Source organism: Protopterus annectens, chromosome 7.part0, assembly GCF_019279795.1.
Source record: "Protopterus annectens isolate FY-2018-M chromosome 7.part0, PAN1.0, whole genome shotgun sequence".
Classification (NCBI taxonomy): Eukaryota; Metazoa; Chordata; order Ceratodontiformes; family Protopteridae; genus Protopterus; species Protopterus annectens.
In genome coordinates this window covers 1,666,189,947-1,666,212,258 of record NC_056739.1, presented here as the reverse complement: position 1 = coordinate 1,666,212,258, position 22,312 = coordinate 1,666,189,947, and the positions used below count along the sequence as shown (strand labels likewise).

Here is a 22,312-nt window from a genome sequence, read left to right as displayed (position 1 = left end):
AGGGAAAGCCATGAAGGTGGAAGAAACTGGAGGGAGGCAATGCAGTGCTGGTACAATATCATGAAACACACATTATATGACATTAACCTTACAATTGGAAAACCATATGGCAACTGAGACTTAAAGCAACAATGTTTCCAGGGCTTAATGAGCATATCACCATGGCCAGTGTTTTAGGGTTAATATTGTATAATGTCGTAGGTCATTAATTGTGTAAGATTTCTCATTGTTGCTGTTTATCACCTGGTGTTCTGAAGGGGTTTTTAAATTTGAAGACGCTGTAGTAGTATGCGATTCTGATGAAGTTGATTCATACTGACAAAAGCCCTTAATCAGAAAGTTTTAAGTTTTTAAGTGTTTTTATCGTTTTCTATTAAACATGTTTTTTGTACTTGGTGGCCTTTATTTGCTCTAGTATCAAGTCTTGTGTTTTCACCTGCACTGACATATACGTGCATGATAATATTGTGTGTGTGTGTTTGTGTATTTGTGTGTGTGTGTGTGTGTGTGTGTGTGTGTGTGTGTGTGTGTGTGTGTGTGTGGTATAGCAGCCAGTTTCTCCCTGTCACTGTCAGATCCTCATATCTGTATCCATGTGTTCTGTACTGTAGTGATGAATCTGTTAGAAGTGCTCCAGCCCCCAGCCCCCACAGGCCTTATGCTGAGTAATATGAAGCCAAATTAACACTTAAGCATATTTTACTTTAGCAGTACAAAATTTCCCTGGAGAAAGCAAAAAAGGTCCATTGCAATAAAATTAAATGTGACTTACCTCGGATAGTTAGAGTCACTATCAGATCCCTTACTGGGGATGAAATGCTAACTACTGTAATAGGTCCTACTCTTGCAGGAATAGATTGTCCAGATAATGATGGCCATACTAAGGACCATATGTAATTACAGATAGCTAAGAGGCTGTGGCTGGGACATACTGCTGTACCCCCTGCCCCATGTATCTAGGCAGCATAATTAGGATATCACTGGGACAAACTCACTGTACTGCATTCCTAATATGGGCATGGGAAGTGTTATATTGATGTATTGAGTATAAGGGTCATCAGCCATAACTCCATAGGGTGTACCACATGACCTCCAACACAGTAGGGATATAATGGAGAAGTAGAAATATGGAGGTTGAGATGTGTCCATGTTCTCTGTTGCTATAGATGTGTGGGTGCACCATTGTGCTTTCACCTACCTTTTAAGTGCCTTGTGTGATGCAGCTGTACAATACGATGTGATACATATGACTTATACTCCATACATGAGAGTCAAAGGCACTGTCAGGGTGCTACAGAAATGTACTGGTTATTAGTCCCTGGGCCTGATACAATGATAATCCATGCTGTTGACATAATGATATAAATGGGCAGCAGATGGGGCACATATTGCCATATGTGTGCAGTCTATAGCTCCCAATACTTCTGGGAGGAGGGCAGTATCATAGAAGCCACTTATGGTTTTGGCTGTCTACCCTACTGTGTTGATAATGCAGATGTGCTCATCCACATGTTGCTACAGTTTATTGAGGAATGACTTGGTATATCAAAGGCATTAGCTTGTAGAATAACTAAGTCTGCCCTAATTTGTTTTGGAAGGTCCATGTAGCTAAAATGGTAAGAGCTAAACATAGCATGGAATCTGCAGATATGGAATGTGCATAGATTGCTCCATTTGAAGACTGTAGGTCATAAAGATGAACACCTACATAATGTCTCTGTCTACTTGAAAACGGTCCAGTAACTGCTGGTCTATTACCCAGTGTAATGTAAATGTTTGGTATTACAACTTTTGTTGCTGTGTGCAGCAGTGTCACACCCTTGACAGACTACTATTCTTGTTAAATAAGTGATGTTTCTGCAACTATTTTCACTCTTGCACCTCTATAAATCTTGGTGTGGTTTTTGCCTATATACTCAGATGTGAGACCTTACTCGACTTTGTAAATGAAAGCTGTACATTGCAACCAGCTTTCCCCAGCTCTCCTTTGTATCTATTAGACAGCATTTTGTTTCTTTTGCATGTCATTACACAGTCTCTCATAACTCTCTTTCTACACCTTTTAGCTCATTGTCCTATAGTGTGCTACATGAATCCTATATGAATCATTATCCACCTGTAAGTGCCCCATTTTAGCACTGAAGCCTGCTGCATGTTTCACACTTTATGACTATCATCCCATGCTGCATATGGGGAGTGTAGCATTCACACTTGTTAACAGGGCATGAAAACTATAGTTCCCGATCTCCTGTTTTATTTGCATTATTTATTTATGTATTACCAGCGTACAACACTAGTCTGAGTGGACCTGTTTTGCTGTTGTAGGCTTGTATTATTCAAACAAACATTGCACACATTATGGAATTCATCATTGCTAGACAAATTATAAAAATTAAGATACTGCAGTGCCATGATCTTTTTCATTTTTTAATATATTTGTGACTATCACAGATTTTGAAAAAACAACCATCTCATTTAATGAGTGCTGACACAGACTGAAAAAAAAAAAGTGTCAGAGGACTTGTTCAGGAAATGAAGCCTACCATATCATAAGGACATTTTACATGGGGAAAGTGGCATGTGCATAATCCCACAACATTGAAGTACAGATCCCACTGGAGATAGAGACACATTTGGTTGCATTTATTGAATGCTACTTTAGCATGCTGTAGAAATCAAAGGTGTATAATAGTAATGAAAGGAAACTTCTGACTAGAGATAGGCCCTACCAAGTCAGTTTGGTCTGACCACTGCAGATACCACTGAAACTGTTTACATTCCTTTTGATATTTTCCATTTATTAATACGTTTATATGCCCATACTGCACATGACAGACCACTTTGAGGGAATACAATCCCTGTGTTAATTTAAATACTTCTTTATTTCAGGCATCCTGCCAGGATGTCCCATATATATTTCTGTACTTATATGGAAATGGGCAACTTGACTGAATGTTTACTGTATGTGAGGTGGGTCTATATTGAATCAGTGAACGCTTAAAAAAGCGAACGCTGATTCATCGACCCTATGTAAGCAAAAGCTTACAATCCCGAACACCCGGTTTCGGGAGTTTGCCATTTTCTCCACTGTGGTGTCATCTCAGAGTTGGTATATTTAAGTAAGGGGGTGTAGGCCCCTGCATTATATACTGTTTTAAGATTTTATTTTTTTGTGGAACAACAATTTTTTTCCCTGGGGAAAAAAAATTGCTGTTCCGAGTGTTCGGGATTGTAAGCTTTCTCTTAAATAGGGTCGATGAATCAACATTCGCTTTTTTAAGCATTTGCTGATTCAATATAGACCCTGTGAGGTGGTCATTTAAAACAGTAATGCACAAAGTATGTATAAGGCACAAAGCTAATGTTTTATCCTATCATACTACTGGGATTTTATTTCTCTCAAGGAAGTACTCCTAATATTAAACAAAGTGTTTCTATACATGTTCAACTACAAGACGTTGACTTCATTAACATTTATCATGAAACCTGACCACTCTGTTACCAGTAAGGGTGTACCCAAGCATGTTTGTTGTACTCACATAAGTACATGCTTTTCTGAATATTTGTCAGAAATTTTATAAATTAAAGACACCATAAGAAGTATTTCAGCATTGAAACCATTGGCTGTGACTTGCATCTAAATACAGCTTGTTTAGACATGTGATAAAGCACTTGAAAATCTTTTTTTTTTTCTTTTTGAGTTGTTGGGTCAACATATGAACTTGGACATGCATTTCTTATCCTTGTGTAACCAACCGACAGTAAAGTCATATTATTACTACTTAAGGTAATCAAGAAACAGTATGAAAGTAAAATTCAGACTACTGTAGTTTTCCTGGTAAATTGTTTTAGATTTTGAGGGAAAGTTATCAACTACTTGGGGCAGCAATATCATGTTCAATTTATTGTTTATTTAAGTGCTTTTATTTAAGCACTATTCAGTAAAGATTAAAAAAGGATAAAAGACAAACATTTAAATTCAGGGCAAAAATAACTAGTTATGCAAAGCATAAGTACTGCAATGAAAAAAGGATTTGGCAAGTGTAAATAATGTAGTCAAAGCCAAGCTTAATAGACATGACTTAAGAGAACATTTCAAGGCACTCAGTATTGGTGAGACTCTCAGTGAAGAAGTCAGCAAATTGTAGAGATGTAGCCCAACATGGGTAAAGGCCTGAATGTCAGAATGTATAAGTCATACTCTAAGAAAAGCCAGCAAGCCTCACTGAGGCTGAATGGAAGGAGTGGATAGTTGATACCATGCCAGCAGGTAGTGAAGATAGGGGAAACTGGCTATGTGACTGTAACTGTAGCATCCATCTTGGTCATTCTCGCAAGCCCCTCAAACATTTTTTATGAATCATGAAAAAAAAAAAAATAACAGTACTAAAACCTCCTCCTCCACTTATGTTCTTCTTAATCGCCAAAAGAGAACATCCCACTTCTTTGGGGGGGGGGGGTCAGTCCATTTGAAGTGGGGGTTCTAATTTCCATTAAAACTCCTTCACAAGTAGCATCCAATAATTTTGGAGAGGAAAGTACTGTTTGGTGTAGAATGATAACCGCAACAGCATAAATAAATACAAAGGCTAAATAAATAAATAATAGAACAAATGGAATGTATGACGAGAATGTTCAGAATAAACTAGAAACACAGCTAACATCCTACAGAGAATGCAGGAGGTACTTTAATGTATTGATTCTTTGGACCAAGATACTGTTGTCCAGCAGATCACTAGGGCATTCTAGTAAATATTAATCTGAAAACAATATTTTTTGCAGGAGCACTCCACCCAACCTGATATTTGGGCTCTTCCTCCATCCCCCCAGTCTGTAAATATACTATTTCTAAGGTCACAACTTAATGCTTTGTGTGTATGTATAGTGTGTGTGTGTCTTTGTGTACCTTGTTGAGGCTGCCATCCTATCAAAGACTAGTTCCTGCATCATTCATTTACTGAATGCTGGGACTGTGTCTGTCTCCTCTGTTATACTGAATTTAGCTAAGTGATCAATATGAGAATAAATGTTTTCTCAAGCAACCAGTCACAACCTTTCCAGTATGTAATCTTATAACTTTCAAGAAAACTAAGCCTAGCAAAGCAATTCTTGTCTGGGATAGGGCATACACTGATCATTATTAAGCTCCCTTACCTCTCCTGTTTTACCATTTAACCATTTCCATATGTTACCAAAATCATGCATCCATTAACATATTTTACTAATTAATCCTCATTTCACACACATTTCACAAAATCATATACCAAAGAAAACTGACAGTGACTCAGGTTTGCTTTGAATGAAATATAAGTTGTAGTTACCTGGCTGTATCTCTAATGTATGGCATGATCTGGCATGACTGACATTGGACAGAGTTGAAATGGTAGTAGACATGTATTTATTAAGCTAAATTCATCCAGACTGGTTTTCAGTTTGGATATCTTAATCAGCCAATGAATTGTGTCAGATGTGTTCCAGCCACAGTCTAAGGAGGATTTCACTCTCTCATATTCAAGGGCAGACTGCACTTTAGTGTTTGGCTCAATTATGTTCAAATTAAGTCCAGATCAAAACACAAAAATGTACACCCTTATCCACCTTAAAATCTGCTGAGAGATGCTAGTTGAAAGTTACTTCCCCTCTCAGAGCAGTCACCACTTCATTTCCCCCATTCCCATTCCTCCTTTGCCATCTCTGCCTTCTGCACACATAACTGTGACATACTGGAACAACTCCCAAATAGTTCCCATTGCAGAAAGGAAAAATCTGAAAACTCTTTAGTGAAAAAATGGGGAATTCTTTCTTTACCCTTAATGTGGCAATGGGTCCCTCATCTAGCAACTAATGACATTTCCTTCCTATCGCTGTGACTGATACATGATAGCTAATTCCTAGAACGGACAAAGGACTTTGTACAAATGTTTGACTGGTATGGATTTGAATTATGAATATGATTGTAAAATACAGTGAGTTGCACAGCCATAGTTCATCAGGATGTTGAACAATTATTAAGATTAAGGAGGATTTGATTTTTTGAACAGTGGGAAAGATACTCTAATAAAACATTACTGAATGTGGAAAAGAGGTGTAATAATGCATTTAAGTGAAATCATAAAAAAATTGGCAAGGGATTTGGAGAAATATACCAGGGAAGAGGCATACAATAGTAAGAAAGAAGTTACTTTTATTGGTTCAAAAATAATTCTAATGTTTTCAGAAGTAAGCGAAATACTGAGAGAAATATAAGGGAGAATTTTCAGTCTTTTTCCCCAGTAATAGGTCCCCTAGGAAGGAACAGGGAGAATTAGGAATTTTTGGGAACAAGGGGGAAGAGGGTACAAAGACATTACCCCAGGTAAATATTGAAGGGTTAGCTGATTGTGATATTGTTGCAATGAATGGCATAGTTTTTTTATTACCAAGGGTATCATGTTTTTAATTATACAGGTATGGAGGGTAAAAAGGAACTTTTTAAATTTATTTCTAAAAGTATTTAAATTTATTCCCCCCACTAATTTTGATGTGGTTGATACACTCATTGCATTAAAACTTTTTTTAAGAAAGTTGAATTTTGCAGTTTCTTTTTGAGGATAAACATGGAAGGAATAAAGGACATACAATTAAGAATTTTAATAAAAGAAGTGATTTTAACTCACAACTTAATCCCACTTTGCAAATAATTGAAAAGGCACTCATGAAAAGATTTATGCACTTAACAACATTAGGAAGACAAATCTCTTAACAATCTAAGTAGTGTGGAAAAGCAATTATTTAAATTAAGACAAGATAACACCGTCTGTGTCATGAAACCTGACAAAGGAATCTTCTACATAGGTTATCTGATGATTCTCTAGTACTTTTTGATAACCCCAAACATTCCCAAAGGTAGTTGTCCCTAAATACCCTATATACCTGAATAAGATCTCCTGTTAAATATCTGTAAGAGACACTGTACATGTTCAGATATTTCAGTCTTTCATAATAACTTAGATTTTCACATCCATGGTTGCCCTTGGTATATTTCTGCTGTACTCTTTCCAGTTTATTCATGCTTGTTTTCCTATAGGGTTTCCGTATTGTTATGCCATACTCAAGTTTGGGTCTAATGTAACTAACAAACAAAGACTTCATTATGTTTTATTTCCTATACATTCTAAATCGTTTTATACAACTTATAGTTCTATAACTATCATTAGCCAATTGGTTGATGTGATTAGAAAAATTCATAGCTGAATCTACCGATATACCCAGGTCCTTAAATGAGTCTACAATTTCAATTACTGTGTGCTATATTAAATATTCACCTTTCAGTTTATGTCTCCCAAATCTCATATGCTTAGTTTTTGATATATTTATCAATCTATTATTCTCCTGTGCCCAAATGGTCAGTTTAGTCAACTTATTTTGCAGACATGCCTCATCTGTAACACTTGTAATCAGTTTACCCAATTTCAGGTCATCAGCATATAGATTGTAGAGCACCTCAGATGAAAAGGTAAGGCCTGAAAGATACAATCTAAACAAGTAGGGGTCTAGGATAGAGACCTGTGGGACACCTTGACTGTAACCAAGGATTTGACCTGTCCAGCTGGTGTGTGATACTTGCCATGTCCTATTTGTAAGCCATGCAGCTATCCATCTTATTAACAGTACATCAATACCTAGTTGTACTAATTTATTGATCAGTGTTTTGTGTATGACCCTGCCAAATGCTGAAGTTAAATCTATATAAATCACATCACAGCAAAATTTTTCATTCATAGCTGTTATTATATAGTTATAGAACATCATGTTACAGGTGATAATAGATCAATTTTCAACATATGCATGCTAATATATGGTTTCATGTCCCAACCTATCCAGTTCTGACAATAACTTATCCAGTATTACCATCTCCATTATTTTCCACAACTTGAAAGTAGACTTAAGGGTCTGTATGATTTTGGGTGTGTCCTATTCCCGTTTCCCTTAAAAACAGGTTTAATAAGTGCATTTCTCCAATCTCACTTGACCTAGTGAATAATCGATGTAATGGTATTGGAAGTTCTTGCTGAAATCTTCTCAGGTCATTGTTACTAATTCCATATCCTCCCTGTGCTTTGTTTGGATCCAGTTTGTGCAGTTCTTTTTCAATATAATCTAATTTGATTCCAGTATCTGGGGTTACCTGGATGTCACTACGACAACTTACCACCCCTTTTGTGGAGCCAAACTGTTTTGCATAAGATTTTGCAAATATATCTATAATCTGTTGTGTCTGAGAATAAATTTTAGAATCTGCACACAGTTTATCAATTTGTGTATCTTTACTCCTTCCACATCTTATGTATCTATAAAAAGGTTAACAATTATTCTCAATATCTTTATATAAATTTTCTTCAAAGTTTTCTTGATCTTGTCTAACACTATGCTTAATCTGTTTGTCCAGCTTATTTATTTCAGTTTTCAAGTTGAAGTTCCACCTCTGTTCCATTTCTTATATTTTTTTGTCTCTCACCTTAATCGGGTATCTTGTTCTTATGGAAATATACCCACCTGATGTAGCGTGCTTAGATCCTGATGTTAAACATTTTTTTTTTACTTTTTGCACTCAAACAATTTCTCTTTTAAAACTTTCCGTATTCCATCTGCAGTTTTTCCACTGAACACCTCACTCCAGTTAGTTTTATATAGTAACTGGTTTGCTTCCCTATAATCTGTAATTAACCTTCTGTGCATTGGCTTAGATTTCAGTTTGGCAGTGCTATCTAGCAACAAATTAACCTTAATAACCCCATGATTACTGCACATCAATGGTTGTAAAACTTGACTTGAAGTTACAGTAATTTCTTTGGGAACACAAACAGTATCTAGTATATTCCGCCCCCTGGTAGTTTTTTTACAATATGAAGTATTTGTTGTTCCTGAATATACTCTATGAATAATTTCTTACTAACATTGTTGAATCAATATTATTCCAGTCTGTTTCTGGTAAATTTAAGTCCCCAGCTAATATTATTCTTCCCTCCTGTGTTTCATGTAAGAAATGTATGAATTCCTCTAGGTCATCTGCACTTGACTTTGATGGCCTATACACTCCAGCAATTGTTATATGTTCCAGGGTTGTCTTTATTGTCACAGTTACACAGTCTATAGTATTGGTGTTATTACTGAACATGTAATAATCACAGGTCTCATAGCTATCTTTAATCCTATCATAACACCTCCACCTGATTTTTTGTTAGAATGTCTGTTACAGTAAAAACATTTATACCCTGTCAGAATTGGTTTCCAGACATTGTTCTTTAACCATGTTTCACAAACAATAACAACTTCAATCTTGTGGGAATGTAGCAAATTTTCTAATAAAAATACTTTATTATAACAACCATAAGAGATGCATCAAATGTTGCTATGTGTGAACTGGCAAAAATCCTGGCTAGTGTTTGTCAAATATTGCAAAATATCTGCTGCAAAAATTTTCTTCCCTGATCTAGACAAATGCACACCATCCTGTCTGAATACATATGCCCAAAAGAAGGCTTGGATGCTCTACACATTTCCATTTTTTAAAACAGGACATTTTTTCCATGTAGGTGTTTATCCAAAAAAAAATATTTTCATTCACAGTGACCTCACTATCATTTCTACAGGTGACTTGTGAAAAATATGTCCTAACACCAGTACAGGCTATACTATCTAGGAGGGCTGTCAGTTCCTGACTAACTGTCAGAGAATCTTTGTTGTTGACATAATTTGTACCAACATGAATAAAAACAGATCCATACTTCCTTACATTAAGGCATTCCAAGGCTTGTTTCACATCTTCTGTTTTTGCTCCTGGCAAGCATAACACTACTCAATGTTCATTATCATCTCTGTAAATATAAGTATCAGTTCCTTTAATAACTGAATCTCCAATTACAAGAACATCTTTGCTGACCATCTCTGAAGAATATTCAACTTCTAATACAGTCATTTCTGCTCTATCAATTGTTATGAAGGATAGATCTTCATCACTATTAGTCTTATTAATTCCACTGTTTTCATTGTGTATTAAATTCTCATCCAGCCGGCATTGTAAATCCACAGCTTAAGCCATGTAGTCAACATCTGTCTCTCTCTTATTTTTTTACAGTAATGTTCTTCAATCCTTCCACTTTCAGTTTTGATTTCTTCCTTTTCACCTGCCCCTTGCCTCTTTTTTTCTACCTTTTCTATTTGAAAGGTGATGCCTTTTTCTGTAGACTGAAGGTTTTCTGATAGAAAGATATCTTCATTCCCTGTCACTAGTATGTTACATAACAAAGCAGAATCGTTTTTACTACGTATTCTCTTTCCTTTACAGTCATTAGTGAGTTTCTTTTTCTTATTTGTTGAGAACTTCTTCCTTTCTTTCTTTTTTGTTTCCGTCTAAACAAACTGGATCCTCAGAATGTTGAGCACTTGCATCCACAATTCCATAGTTCTCTGGGGCATCTTCATGTTTTATAGGGGTTGAATATTCTTTGCAGAAAATAGATGCATCATTTCCTATATCTGTTCTATTTGTTCTATGCCAAAGATTATTTACTTCATCAGTCCAGTTGTTAATATATGATACAACAGTTCTCCAAGCTATGCTGATTTCACACATGCAATCATCATCAAGTTGAGATTTGCTTCTAACAATGGTAAGCAAATCATACAACTTTTGACACGAGAAACCCAGATCACCAGTATTATCAGCTGTTACCTTTAAATATGCATAGCATTTATTACACTGTAGAAGATACTTGTGCATTAGCAAATCGTTAATTGCATACTCATTTAAGGAATCCATATTCAGCTTTAAATGAATCAAATATTGCAAAAGAAAAAAATTACACAAAGTCAGTAGCAAAGAATTCAAAGGAACTTAAACCAACTTCTATGACAAAAATTATACCAGCAATATCCAACTAAATAATAAAATACAATAAAGTTGTTCTAACCATACAAGTTCTACCAGCCAGACAGAAGTTGTAATTTCTTTATGTGCAGTAGCTTCTGCTCACTATAGCTCACAGTCACACCTCCTTTTACCAGTAAAAATAAATAAAACTTCTCTTACCTGTCAACTCCACAACAAATCACAAATCAAGACAGGATTGTCTAGATATGCTCAGAATTTTCCTCTCTGCAGTCTCTGTAAATTTATAGCTGTCTAGGCCCCTTAAGGTGGCTAGAGCTTGCTTGTCTAAAACCTATCCCTTTCATACAACCAGCAGTGAAACTTAAGGTAAAACAACAAAATGTGAATCAAAGTAATGCTTAAACTACTTCATGCATGGATACATATTTACCAGTTTCAAGATATGAGATTAATACTGCGTGTCAGAGACTTGATTCCAAGCTTCAAGAATATTTGGTTGAACAAAGAATTTCTCTGGATACATACATGGCTTTGGGAGCTGAGAATCTGGCAATTCCATTTTTTTTTTCGAATTCCCAAGGTGCACAAAAATGTACAAGACCCCCCTTTTTGACCAATAGTAGAGGCGCTAAGATTTAACCATTTTCTGTTTGTATTGACTGTTGGCTTAAATGGTTCATAAGGAAATTCCACATCTTCTAGTGGATTCCTAGGACTTTCTAGGGAGACTAAAACAGAATATTTGGTCCAAGGATTTAATTTTTTAACTATAGCTATTAAGAACCTTTTTACAGTTATTACTAGAGAAGAAGGGGCTGAGTTTTTCAGGAAAGTTTGTATCAGTATTCAAGATGACCCCATGATAAAACAGAGCTTATTGGGGAGATGATGGTCTTAGTGTTGGATAACAATTTTATATTTTTTGAGGGAGAATTCTTTAAATGAAGAAGAGGGCTGGCCATGAGTACCTCTTGCACTCACATTTATGCAAATTTGGTTTTATTACAACAAAAAAATTGTTTTTAAGTCTACTTCTTTTTAGATGTTTGGAATATATTTTTATCCTGTGGAGAGGAACAGAAGACAATATGTATAAATTTGTTGAATGTCTTAATAGATCTTCTGAATTTTTAGAGTTTACTTACAATTTTAACAAAAATGCGATTAACTGTTTGGATACCTATATTGAACATATTACTGATGGTTTTAAGTCCAGAATCTATATGAAGGGCACCTTTAGCAATTCCTATATGGATTTTACCAGCTTCCATCCTTTAAGTTATAAGAAAAGCATTGTGAAGGGTCAGTATATCAGGACAGCAAATATGACTTCCCATAGAGTGGATTTAGAATATGAATTGGAAAAGGTGGCTAATATGTTCCTTGAGAGGAGGTATCCCACTTCCCTGACATATGAAATTAAACAGTATGTTCAGTCTAAATGGAGGAAAATTATAAACCACTTTTAGGGATTGGGCTGACAAAGAGTTGGATGAAAAGAATATGGAGGAAACTAAGAATAAAAATTTCAAGAGAGCCATGGTTTTACAATATAATGGACAGGCAACTAAAATAAGGGAAATTATTAAAAACAATCGGAGCATTTTTAAAACCAACCCTACAATTTTTCAAATTCTTGGTGAAGAACCCAGTTTTTACATATAAGAAGGGATGAATTTTAAAGATCTTTTAGACAAAGGAAATTTTAGGAATATAAATGTAAGGGATGGGGTTCAACATGCAACAAAATGTGGAAGATGCTATGCAATGTTCTTATACTTATGAAAAGGAGTGCATTATTTTAAATAATGGGACACATAGTAGTATATGGCTTATGAAAGGGAATTGCTCCAGTATGTGGGCAATTTACATGGCAATTTGTGTAGGCGGTTCATGTCATATTGGAAAAACAGGAAGGGCTCTGTGTAAATCTATATGTGAACATTTATATGATATAAAAAAGAAAAAGGAAAGTAATGTCCTGTTTAAATATTCATTGGTTTGCCCAAGGTTTATGAAGTTTAGTTTTGGTATTGTAGACAGGATTCCACCCAACCCTAGAGTGGGTGATAGAAAGGTATCCTTAGAAAATAAAGAATGTAAATGGCAATTAAAACTGCAAGCCACCTTTTCCCCTGGATTAAATGAATATATCTCCATCTAACCAGTTTTAAATAAGACAACGTTAAAGTTTTAAGTATAATTGGGAAGGGAATATATCACTGAGTTATTTTTTGTGATTTTATTGTTTAACAGTGTTTTATTATATATAAAAATGAAAATAGAGCTTATATTTTTAATAAGGTTGGTTTGCTCTTTAAATCCCACTGCCAATTAGTTTGATTGAATAATTATAGAGGTGGAGTTTTAAATATATATATATATATATATATATATATAGAGAGAGAGAGAGAGAGAGAGACATATGAGATGGGGGGGTTGCATATGTTGATTCTGATGAAGTCCTTAATCGATTATGTTGTTTTTATTGTTTTAATAAATTTGTTTTCATAGTGAATCACTGTATTCTGGCTTTTTTAGTTACCATTAGTTTGTTTATTAATTCCTATAAATCACCATACCCCTCCCCCCTTTTTTATTAGGAGTGGACTAGGGCTGGAAGCTCGCATCACTATTCTTATGGGAAAAAGAAGAATGTCTGGATGTCTGGAACACTCTTGCTTTTGTCTAGATCCCAGACCTCCCATCCCCTCCCTGACTTGGACTAACCAGTCCTTAGTTAATTTACCACCTGTTCCTCACCTGTTCTTATTAATGTTCCCATCACCTTCTTCCTTTTTCTGCTTTAATGTAGTACTCCCTGCCCCCAAAATTGCCATTTGGCTGCTTTGTAAGCTAAGTTTTTTCTTCACTACTTTAATGTTAATGTGTTTGCCATTAAGAAGATGAAACATGATTTCTCAGACACACTTAAACTGAAGAGATTGCACACTAAGCAAAACTTATGTTGTCTTGTAGCTGATTAGTTTTCTTCCCTTTGTATTGCATTCTGCCAGTAAATGACAGCCAATCATATTGTAAGGTATAATGAAAAAGATGTCTTATTCAAAACGGTAAACACACACAGTTAAAAGTGCATAATATATTTTCTTAGTTCAAAATGAGTACTCAAAATTATTTCAGGAGGTAACATGATAACTGCAGGTAGCTTAGAGGTAAGATTTCAAGAATCAGTAATAAAAATGAATTATTCATTGCTCTGAATTTTCTAAGTGGGTGTCAAAAATTCTGCTTTCTAAGAAGCATTTAAAAATAACATTTTTTACACATATACATTTAGAAATAAGTCAAAAATAACTAACTAAATAAATAAAATAAGAGGTTGACCTCTACCACTATAACAAAGTGTTTAACTATTTTCCATGGTGCAGCCAGAGAATTCTGTTTTATACTCACAAACTGTTTTTGCCAATTGCACTTCCCTTGGCATTTAAAAATTTGACATATCTTTCAGAATATTCTTTCATAATATTGCCCCACACAGCACTTTATAAATGTATTCATAATTTTCAGCACTTAACTCAAATATTATTAAAGAGATTGATTTTAGATTAGCAAATATATCTATAAGCAAACTATGTGCCTCATATAGTAGGCATTACTTTAGGCAGCTTCTGAGCATAAGAAGATCTGAAAATGCCCTAGTGTTTCTACGTGATGCACAGAAAAATCTATTCAGCAGAGAAACGGGATACCCAACCCTGTAAGAAATAATTATTTGAGTATGTGAATGTGGAAGCACTGTAGTACAGAATTCTTTGAAGAGAAAAAATGCTGTTTACAGGAAATAGTTTCTGAAGTAAAAGTTTTTTATCACAATTGTTTTACTTAAAGTTTTTTTTTTTTTTTTTTAGCAAAAAACTGGTGAAACATGGTGACTTTTATGAAATGAGTAACTATAACCTATGGAAAACAACAATGATTTGAAAACAATTTTTTATTCCTCACAGCTTTCAGTAAAAGTGCAGAAACTGTTTATTTTATTTTAGTTTTGAAACCTGTTCCATTTTATCCATTATTGTTAGTGTTAGTGTTTTGCGGCATGCACATTGCTTTTTGTCATTTTATATTAGGTATCCTTTGGATAAATAGAAACAGTTTTTATGTTTGTCATTGTTGCATGGCAGCTTTTAGACAGCCATAATACAATGTTTTGATTTGTGAGCGACTTTCACTTTAGTTTGATCTACAGCTGAACTTTGATGTCCTTAAGATTTTAGAACTTTTGCTAAGGGCCAACAAACACTCTTCTGGTCAGGATAGAATTTCTACAGAAACATAATCCTCCCTACGTATCATTTTACCAAGTCTGTGGTTAATCTTTGAAGAAAACATCCATCGAACAGCATTTAATCGTATAATGCAAATCAAAACTTCTTTTCATCGTATAAGCTTTTCATAGTAAAACAAATGATTGAACAGTTATAGTTGGCCAACATCGGGATCGTCTGTGGTTGGGAGGGTGGCCTAATGGTTAAGGTGTTTGCTTTACAAACACAAGGTGCAGGGTTTGAATCTCACAAGGTATAATTGGCTAGGCTTAAAATGGCTTGCAAGCGCAGTTAGTTTAGTACTAATCTATGAACCTATGTTCAAAGATTTAGAAAAATTTAAAATTTAATGTCCACTAAAACTAAACAATATTAATGTAAAATACAACTTATAAAGTGCACACTGTATAAAATAAAGTATACAACTCCTTCTATATGCTAATAAATAGCAATATTATCCCCCTTATAAATATGTGATCCCAGAGTTGGTATATGTATATATATATATATATATATATATATATATATATATATATATATATATATATATATAAAATTAGCAGGGGTTGTGGATGGGTACAGCCCCCCCACATACGCATGGTCTGGTGTTTATTGGATTATTCTCTGGGGGGGTCCACCCCACACCCCCCACAGTGTCTGGCGTTTACTGGACCATCCTGTTGTGGGGGTGTATCCCTGCTATATATATATATATATATATATATATATATATATATATATATATGACTGTGGTGGTAGTGCTGCGGTAGCGTTGTCGCCTCACAGTTAGATGTTGCCCGTTCGATTCTCAGTTAGAGTGTCTTCTGTGTGGTGACATGTGTGAACGGGCATTCCTTCTTTGAAGGTTGTGCATTAGGCCTGGCAAGCCAGCATGTAAAACTCTACTTCCAATCATTAGTGGACCGGAGTTCCACTGTGGCAACCCCTAAACGGGAAAAGCCAAAAGACACAAACAAACAAACAAACAATACCAGCTCTGGGATTGCGCATTTATAAGGGGACAATGTTGTTATTTATTAACATATAAAAGGCTTTCCGTACTTAATTTTATACAGTATGCACTTTAGAAGTCATATTTCCAATGTTAGTTTTGTTTGCTTTTAGTTGACAGCATCATTGGGCAATCCCAATGTTAGCCAACAATTAATGTTTGATGATTTGGTTTACAATATAAAGCCTATACGATGAATAGCTGTTTCAATTAGTAGCATTTGATTAAATGCCATTCTATGGATGTTTTCTTCAATGAATAAGCATAGACTTATTTTACCTTATAGACAAATCAATTCACACTGATCTGAAGAGCAGTCGTTCATCATGGTAAGAGATGAAATTAAGTTATTAACATTCACTTCTGAGAAACAGTTGGGAGAAGGCATCCTAAAGTGCAGCAAGCTCTTTCTGTGTGAATATATAGTGCCAGCTTGTGGGTCAGAACTGCAGGAATACAGCTTAAAGGAAGGCTACAATATTATTCCTTTGTTTCCCTGAATGATTCCCATGTATTACCATATCATTTCTTCTTGACATCATTTTGACAACTAACTTCAGGATTTGTTTTGTTAAACATTCTGTTGTAATGCCTCCTGTGTTTGAACATTCAAGCCAACTGAAATGTCTGCATCTGACATCACTGTTTCATGAATTAGTGTCAGGAGTTTTATCTCCTGAAGCTGCATGTAGCCAGAGTCTTTAACATGCTGAACTTGCTCTAAATAATTCTCAGTTGTGACTGCATTTGTTCATGTTTCTTTTATGATAATATCAAAAATTGTTTGTACGGTTTCCTTTCCCTGACTCTTCGGAGCCATGCATGAGTTTTCTAGGAAGGAGAAATGGAATAAATATAATGACTCCAAACTGTTTGATAGATTGTTTCCACTGTGGACTTGGAGTCAACTTAACAGATCCTTTGGATTTGAAGTTAATGACAAAAGTTAGTATTTCCTCTCAAGACTATTCTAGATGAGAAGATCATTATGAATACATTTTAACTGCCACCTAAAAACATTTGCTTCTCCATATAAAATATGGTAGCATAAACACTCAGCCTCTTTATGGACTCCAGGATGCTTGTAAATCACAAACACAGACTTCAAATGTATGCCTGTACTCTATCCAGCTGTATGACTGAGACCTGTGTGGTAGTCAAACTCAGGCTGCTAAATTTAAGAAAACTATTCCATTTGTAGAATAAAGTAAAATAATTACTAGCCTGTGACTTGGAGGACTTAACAGATATTCAGATGCTATAGTTGAAGCCCTACCAACTTAAAAAGTTTTTCAAGGAGTTTAAATTTGAAGTTAATATTTAAAGAATCTCTCTCAGTATCTAGTTAAACATGTAGAAAGTCAAGCACATTTATACCCAGTAGCTGTCCCATTATTACAACTTTCCAAAATGTTTGTGAACAGGAAATAACACTTGTTATATAAACAAAAGAAAAATAATTAGTTTTATAATCTAACCTATAGTGAGCACCAAGCCCTTGAAAGATTACAAAATAGTAATGACATCATTATTAAGCTAGCTGACGAGGGTGGTGCTGTTATAATAATGAATAAAGAAAATTATACTGCTTATATGAAAGAATTCCTGGCTGATTATATAATTTATGTAAAGACTGAAATGCTGGATGTCAAAAAATGTGTATCACGTATTAATATGGTATTTTATGATATGTAGTTAGCAAATTATATATCTATTAAATTATTTAGTTGTTTTAATGTTCCCTGCCCTGTTATATCTTTGTTCTATGGGCTACATAAAGTGTATAAGTCCCTCACCTACCCCCCCAGTGAGACCCATAGTATCAGGAAGAGGGTGGATTACAGAGCAAATATTTATTTACTTGCAGTGTATTTTAAGTAAGTATTTATGTAAGATAAAGAGTTATATACAGGATATAGGGAATTCTGTTGGTTAAACTCCAGGAATGGTATAAACTAACTCCTGTTTTGAACTTTTTATTTGCAATACTTGATATAAATTCATTCTTTACGGTTATTCCAAATAATTATTCATGATTTTCTTGGCCATTATACAAGTATGCACATAACAGATGTAGATAGCATTTGCCAGTTATTAGAAATAGTTCTGACTAATAATGTCTTTATCTTTGAGAAGCAACTCTACTTTCAATAATCTGGTGTAGCTGTGGGTACAGCAATAGCTAACACCTATGCAAATCTAGTGCTAAACCAGTGGGAGAATGAGCAAATATTTAGTTCTGACAATGCATTCAGTATTTGACTTCTGTTTTACAAATGATTTGTCGATGACTGCTTCCTAATATTTGAGGGTGACCAGGCAGAACTTATTAGTTTTGTTGAATATTTCAATGGTACAACTAGCTTTCTCAAGTTCAAGCTTAGTTGTTCTGATAATGAGGTGAACTTCATGGATATTAAAATAGAAAAAAATGGGTGTAGTATTAATATACGTATTTTTTAAGGAAGAGGTTCATGCTAACCGCTATACACATAGGGAAAGCATGCATGCACCCCTTGTATTCACGGGCATAGTAAAAGAACAGTTATTGAGAGTGAGTAGACTAGATACCAATGAAGAGAAATGCAAGGTAGAAATGGGTGAGCTTATCCAAGAATTTAGAGAGAGAGGATGTAATATTGATTACATATAAGACGTTAAGAATGAAGTACTTATAAATAGGGATGGGTCAGCTCAACCATTTTTTAGTGAAGCTGCAGCTGTCAGTGATGATCACGTGAGACATCCATGGAAAAATAATTTAAGATATGTTACTTCATATAATAGGAGAACTTATGAAGTCAGGAAATTGTCTCTATGAATTGGCGTATTTTATAAACCATGCCAGAATTGAAACAGCTATTGGTGGGAGACCGAGTTTTGCATATAGAAATTGTCAGAATGTAAAAAGGAGATTATCCTATAAAGACATGAAGCTGAATGATGAAAACAAAATAATTAGGAAGAAATCTGTCAATATCCATTCAATAATTGTAGCCATTGTAGATTTATTGCCACTGGAAATAATTCTAAACATCTGAAAACTAAGAAAGAGTATATTTTTGATCATTATGCTACATGTAACACCATGAATATAGTTTACTTAGCAGCTTGTATTAAATGTTCCACTTTTTATGTTGGCAAATGTACCCACAGGCTGAAATATTGCATTATAGAACATAGATCAGAGATGCAGAGAAATATCTTATCTAATGCAATTGCAAAACATGTTGCTGAATATGGTTCTGGCCATGTTTTTAAGTTTAAGGTTATGGATGTGATATACAAAAGTATCGGTGGGGGGCACGAATACATTGTTAGAGGTTAGAGAATATAATTGGATTTTAAGACTGAAAGCAGACTCTGAACCAGGTATTAATACTGCAGATAGTATTAAACCTATTCTTATGAAAAAACAAATGCAATGTAAGTGATAGTTGAGTTTAACAAAAGGTGTGTCTTAAAATTATTTGCTGTGGACTAATACTTGTTTGATTTTAGTTTTGATTATTTTAATTAGTTAATTATTTGATAGTATCTTTCTTTTGATTGGAGGCTGTGTCACATGATTTTTATTTGAATGCTTTATAATGTGGGTTGATTGTGTTGTAATTTGCCTTTGCAATGATGAAGGATTGTTACCCGAAATCTTTGCAATTTGATTAAACTTTTTATACTTGGCTTGGCGTTTCTGGAGTCTAAGTTTTGTTTTGTTCATTTGGACTTAACAAATAACCATAAAGATTCTAGATTAAAATATGTATGACATAATAAAAAAAGAATAATTATTAGTTATTTTCATATCCTGATTACTGGTAAACCAAGATAAGTCTGTCTTTCATCATTCTGCTATTTATTTAAGCAATAATCCACAAATGGGTGTGGGCAATGCAGGATTTACCCAGAGTTAGCATGATTTGATCATGAGGGCAAAGCCTGAGTGATTAAACAAAGCCAGCCATGGGTAAATCCTGCATAATCCCCACTCAGGAGTGGATTATTGCTGTATAGAAAAGGGGCGAACTGTACATCAACACCCTGATTAGAGAATGATAGTTCTCCAGCAGGATATTAATGTACAAGTATGCTCACTGAAAAACATGTCCACCACTTCACGGCAGCATACCAAGCTGCCATGGAGCACAGACTGAAAAAAATAATGGAGGCCATTATTTTACACTCACTAAGCAACTCTTTTGCTGTTTAGTGACTGTAAAATAATAAAGAAAAAAAATAAAATAAAAAAGTGTGTATGTGCTTATGCCTGTGTGTGACAGTGTATATGTATATGAGAGTGAGAGATCTTACACTTGCTAAAAAGCACTTTTGTAAAATAAATAAAACTGAAAATAGTATGTGTTTGTTTGTGTGCATGAAAGCAGAACAGACTGTGTCTGTGTGTGTGTGAAGAGTGAGGATCCCTGGAAGCTACAGCATCAGTTAAGAGGTTTTCATACCTCTTGACCATACCTGTCACCCTCTGCACAAGAAATCTGGACAGAGACACAAACACAAATAAGGGACAAACAACCAAAAATAAGAAAATATTTTAAACTTAGAAATTTGCTAGAAAAAACAGGGTATCCATTAGCATGTATTATCTCAAATGTCTGTCATTATTTAATGACTGCAATCCCCAGTGATTTGCCAGAACACTGCACATTTTTGAGGATGGGACCAAACACATGAAACAAAAATTTGGACAGTTGGAAGGTATACTCTGTTGACTTTTAGCTCAAAATATTTGGTTAAACCTAAAATAAATGGGGGACAAAGGCTGAAAATAGGAACATATTTTACTTGATTATTAGGATTTGTGTTAGCATACATTTTCCGAAACAGAGGTGTGCATGAGAGACTAAGTGAGATTGAAGTAAAGACGTCTGCATACCTCTGGACCTTTCAGCTGAAGAAATATGGATACAGCCTAAAATAAAGAGGGAACAAATGCTCAAAAATAGGAACAGATTTTAATTACTGTTCTTATAAAATTACAAACTTGCTTAATTAAAAAGACTTGTGTTGGCATGAATTTTATGAAGAAAATAATAGTCTAAAACTCAAATATATGCCATTATTTATAACTTAAATTTCCAATGACTGGCAACAAACCGCACGTTTTAGGAGTTAGGGACCAAAAAATGCCTGGATATTTTTTAAGTGTTATATTTTGGATGTAAAATGGCTTCTCAACACCAGTAACATTTACTACAGCAAGTTTGAAACATTAGGTGGAGGAACTACTTTACATGAAAAATATTTAAAAAAAAATATAGTACTTAAAAAAATAAATAAATAAGTAAAACAAAATAATTTTACAGAGAGCCCATTCTCTAAGCACAATAATGCCCTCCAGGCATTGGGTCTCATAACAGTCCTGGGCGGGTGTTAATTACACATTAACACACATCTTGTCAGGCATTATTGCTTGCTTATGACATTATTTAAGGGAAAAAAAGTCTTCTGCCACAATCTGGTAGTCTGGGGCATCCAAGACATCTACTGCACATGCTTTAAAGCGGTGCATGCTGTACAGTACATTGACTTGAACACACTTCCACCCACCCAAAACAAATTATAGTTCAGAACAATCTCTCACTTGCCTCCTTTGTTGCCCTGTTCCTTTTAAAACCCTGATATTCTGCTAAATCACCAAGGATTACAGTAAATCAATGAAGCCCAACATTAGAGTTTTGTCCCTTTTTTTAAGAAAATGATTGTGGCTGCAAAATTTATTGTTTTGTGTAATAGTGCAGGAACATTTTTTTTTTTTTTTTTTTTTTTTTTTTTTTTGGTTGAAGGGTGGAAATAGAAACTTCCACCCTTCGGATAAATGTATAATATTTCCTCTGGTTTACACAGAAGAGCTCAGGGCAGCTGTAACTATTTCTTTATGCTTACGGCTGCTTGGACTTCAATTTGTTTTCTCTGCTTTGTGGAGATAAAAGTTGGGCAGCTGTGGTTATTTATTTTAATAGTTACATCTGCCCGAAGTCTGGTTTGTTTTCTCCCCCATTGCAGAGTTGAGGATACGGAAACTTCGGTTGCTCAGATTGAAGTTTTTGTTAACTAGACTTTTTCCTGTTGTGAATGGTCAATTTACCAACAAGGGTATCTCAAGCTATGGCTACACTA

General features: G+C 34.8%; 1 protein-coding gene across 1 annotated transcript in view; it reads left to right on the top strand.

Moving 5' to 3' along the window:
* CACNA2D2 (calcium voltage-gated channel auxiliary subunit alpha2delta 2) overlaps window positions 1-22,312 on the top strand; it is a 5,241,953-nt gene that overhangs the window by 1,156,518 nt on the left and 4,063,123 nt on the right. The window lies entirely within an intron of this gene.